The 4,585-nt window shown below is 50.0% G+C and overlaps 1 non-coding gene across 1 annotated transcript; it reads right to left on the reverse strand.

The window, feature by feature from the left end:
- Positions 1-278: 278 nt before the first annotated feature.
- Positions 279-350, reverse strand: TRNAA-GGC (transfer RNA alanine (anticodon GGC)). The gene has a single exon. It is a non-coding gene; the product is annotated as a tRNA-Ala (tRNA).
- Between the last annotated feature and the right edge of the window lie 4,235 nt (positions 351-4,585).

The raw sequence follows: 4,585 nt of genomic DNA on the forward strand, positions 1-4,585 counted from the left end.
GCTGGCCGCAGACACAATGCACACATGAGCAAATGAAACTGCCTTATACTGAATTAGACTGTAATTAGACCCTCATCAGACTGGCATTGGTTCTCCAAGGTCTCAGGCTTTCACACCACCTACTGCCTGGTCCTTTCAACTGGAGATGCCAGGGATTGAACCTGGGACCTTCTGCATGCCAAGCAGATGCTCTGCCACTGAGCCACAGCCCTTCTCCATTAGTCTCCAGGGTCTCAGGCTGAGGTCTTTAACATCCCCTATTGCCTGGTCCTTTCAACTGGAGATGCCAGGGATTGAACCTGGGACCTTCTGCATGCCAAGCAGATGCTCTGCCACTGAGCCACACCCCTTCTCCATTAGTCTCCAGGGTCTCAGGCTGAGGTCTTTCCCATCATCTCCTGCCTGCTCCTTTTAACTGGAGATGCTGGGGATTGAACCAAGGACCTTCTGCATGCCAGGCAGATGTTCTGCCACTAACCCACAGCCGTTCTCCATGAGTCTCCAGGGTTTCAGGCAGAGGTCTTCCATATCTCCTACTGCCTGGTCCTTTTAACTGGAGATGCCAGGGATTGTACCTGGGACCTTCCGCATGCCAAGCAGATGCTCTGCCACTAACCCACAGCCGTTCTCCATGAGTCTCCAGGGTTTCAGGCAGAGGTCTTCCACATCCCCTCCTGCCTCGTCCTTTTAACTGGAGATGCCAGGAATTGAACCTGCGACCTTCTGCATGCCTCAGGCAAGATGGGGCGATCCATTAAATCCAATAAATAAATAGAATCAGGAGTGGAATTCTAGCAGGAGCTCCTTTGCATATTAGACCATACCCCCCCCCCGGATGCAGCCAATCCTCCAAGAGCTTACAAGAAAGAGCCTTGTAAGCTCTTGGAGGATTGGCTACATCAGGGGGTGTGGCCAAATATGTAAAGGAGCTCCTGCTAGAATTCTACCCCTGAATAAAATGCCGAACAGATGCTCCAACACTGAGCCACAGCACCTCCCCTTAAAAAAGTGGACACACAAAACTGCCTTGAATCAGACCATCGGTCCATCAAGACCACTGGTCTCCCCTGAAGAGCCTTGTGCTCACAGGATCAGAACCTATTGGCGATCCCTGGCCCAAAATCTGTCTGGCTGCCCTTGACCAAAGCTGGGGCCTTTTTGGCCCTGGCTTTTACCTGGTGGAGCTCTCAGCCTGGAGACATCCACACCATGCAGAACCTAGTACAGTCCCACAGGTAGGGTTGCCAATCCCCAGGTGGGGGCAAGGATCCCCCAGTTTAGACCCCCCCCCCCACTTCAGAGTCAGAAGAGAAGATAGAAGATATTGGATTTATATCCCGCCCTCCACTCCGAAGAGTCTCAGAGAGGCTCACAATCTCCTTTCCCTTCCTCCCCCACAACAGACACCCTGTGAGGTGGGTGGGGCTGGAGAGGGCTCTCACAGCAGCTGCCCTTTCAAGGACAACCTCTGCCAGAGCTATGGCTGACCCAAGGCCATTCCAGCAGGTGCAAGTGGAGGAGTGGGGAATCAAACCCGGTTCTCCCAGATAAGAGTCCGCACACTTAACCACTACACCAAACTGGCTCTCCAGAAAAGTTTGGGAAACCCTGCCCTAGAGTATTATGGATAATTGATCTGCAGTTATCTGGGGCTCTGGTGGGGGGGTGGGGGCTGGTTCTTGAGATAGAGGCACCAGATCTGCAGCATAGCATCCAGTGCTTCTGTTCAAAACACCCTGTAAGTTTCAAAAAGATTAGACCAGAGGGTCCAATTCTATGAGCTGCAAAAGAAGGTGCCCCTCTCCTTCATTATTTCCAATGGAGGGAAGGCATTTAAAAGGTGTGCGCTCCCTTGAAATGTGATGGCCAGAACTCCCTTTGGAGTTCAATTGTGCCTGTCACACCCTTGCTCCTGGCTCCACCCCCAAAGTCTCCTGGCTCTACCCCCAAAGTCCTCAGATGTTTCTTGAATTGGACTTGGCAACCCCACTCATAGGGTGTGCAAGACAGAAATGTTCCACCCGGCTTATGATTGAGGAGAGCAACACTTTTCCACCGCATCCATCCCATGAGCTGCCCCGTGGAGGAGGAAACTACGCACCAAATGCCATCGAAGATAGGTTTTTCGGCTGTTTTTTTTTTTTCCTGATTATTGTTTGATGTTCTGACTAACTATTGCATGTTTTAAATGTGATGTACGCCACCCTGGGCCCTCTGGGGGGAGGGCAGGTTAGAATACAGACAACAGAATGCTTCCATGAAACAGGAGGAAACAGAAGCCACCTTGACCTTTCTAAGAAATTAATTCCCAAGGGGAGTGGGAGGCACCATTCATTCAACCTTGGCACTGTCAATTCATAGCTTGGCTTCTGAAAATCTGCAGACTATTGCTGATAAACGCTGCCAGATTGATGTGCGAGACTCAGCAAAGCTCCCATCTGCCCAGGACAGAAAGGACGGGTCTGAACGATCAAGGAGAAAGCTCTGAAAACTGCCCTTCCCGTGGGGGGGGGGGGTTGGTAGAAAAAGCCCAGCAGGGACTCATTTGCATATTAGGCCACACACCCCTGACATCACCATTGTACCAGAAGGAACTCATTTGATTATTAGGCCACACTCCTGACATCACCAGTGTTTCCACACAGGGGCAGGAGCTTATTTGCATATTAGCCCACACCCCCTGACATCACCATCATTTTGCACAGGGCTTTTTTGTAGGGAAAAAAGCCCAGGAGGAACTCATTTGCATACTAGGCCACTCCCCCTGACACCACCATTGTTTCACACAGGGCTTTTTTTTGCAGGGAAAGCCCAGCAGGAACTCATGTAAATATTAGGCTGTACCCTCTAACATCACCATTGTTCCAGCAGGAACTCATTTGATTATTAGGCCACACCCCTGACATCACCAGTGTTTCCATGTGGGGCAGGAACTCATTTGCATATTAGGCCACACCCCCTGGCACCACCATCATTTTGCACGGGGCTTCTTTGGAGGGGAAAGAGCCCAGGAGGAACTCATTTGCATATTAACCACACCTCCTGGCACATCATTGTTTCGTGCGGGGTTTGTTGCAGAAAAAGCCCAGCAGGGACTCATTTGCATATTAGGCCACACCCCCTGACATCACCATTGCTTTGCGCAGGGTTTGTTATAGAGAAAGCCCAAGCAGGAACTCATCTGCATATTAAGCCACACCCCCTGATGCCAAGTTAGGCAGAACGGCGTTCCTGTGCGTTCCTGCTAAAAAAAAAGGCCCTGGCCCTTCCACATTTAAGGTTTTTGTTTCTTACATCATGCCACATACAAGAAATCAGCTGGGGGAAGGGGCCAGGAAGAAACACGCACACATAGATGGGAGGAAAGGAGGGTTTGTTAAGTAGCCGCAGGGGAGGAAATTATACTGACCTAATAACGATGGGATTTGAAATGCAAAATCAACTGCAGCATCAGATAAAGCCACTTTGAATAACTCAGTGACGTAGAATCTGAGGCTGCATGGGAGACCAGACAGATACGGTTGCCAGCTCCAGCTTGGAAGGTTCCGGAAATCTGGGGGTGGAGCCTGGGGAAGGAAGGAAAATCAACAGGGATGTGTTGCCCTAGTGTCCACCCTCTAAAGCAGCCATTTTCTTCAGGGGAAACCAAAGTCAAGGTTAAGCAAACACCAGGGGGAAACCACACTTGTAAAAATTCACTGGCACGGCAGACGTCGCAATCGGCTGAAAGTGTATTCACACAATAATTGAAGCACTTTACTTTATTCGATTTATATCCCGCCCTCCCCGCCGAAGCAGGCTCAGGGCGGCTCACAACATAAAATCGCAACAAACAATTAGGATTCCACCACAATATTACAAAATGTTAACATTCCAGAATTAAAACAATCAAAAAAACAACCTGGTGCTAGAAACCTTCAAAATAGTTCCAATGGCTTCAGTATTTCTTAAGTTTTCCCTACAGTAACAATTAGGGTTGCCAATCCCCAGGTGGGGGCAGGGGTTCCCCCCCCCCCCCGGTTTGGAGGCCCTCCCCTGCTTCAGGGTCGTCAGCGGGGGGAGGGGAGGGAAATGTCTGCTGGGAACTCTGTTATTCCCTATGGAGATTTATTCCCATAGAAAATCATGGAGAATTGATCCGCGGGTATCTGGGGCTCTGGGGGGGGCTGTTTTGGGGGGTAGAGGCACCAAATTTTCAGTATAGCATCTAGTGCCTCTTCCCAAAATACCCCCCAAGTTTCAAAAAGATTGGACCAGGGGGTCCAATTCTATGAGCCCCAAAAGAAGGTGCCCCTATCCTTCATTGTTTCCTATGGAAGGAAGGCATTGAAAAGGTGTGCCGTCCCTTTAAATGTGATGGCCAGAACTCCCTTTGGAGTTCAATGATGCTTGTCACAGCCTTGATCTTGGCTCCACCCCTAATGTCTCCTGGCTCCACCCCCAAAGTCTCCTGGCTCCGCCCCCAAAGTCCCCAGATACTTGGCAACCCTAGTAACAATGGTTCAGCATGAGTTAAAGGCCAACCGGAAGCACAATGAAATACTAAGACTATTGTCACAACAATAATATTGAGGCACTAATAAAT

Source organism: Heteronotia binoei, chromosome 9 (genome assembly GCF_032191835.1).
Source record: "Heteronotia binoei isolate CCM8104 ecotype False Entrance Well chromosome 9, APGP_CSIRO_Hbin_v1, whole genome shotgun sequence".
NCBI lineage: Eukaryota > Metazoa > Chordata > Lepidosauria > Squamata > Gekkonidae > Heteronotia > Heteronotia binoei.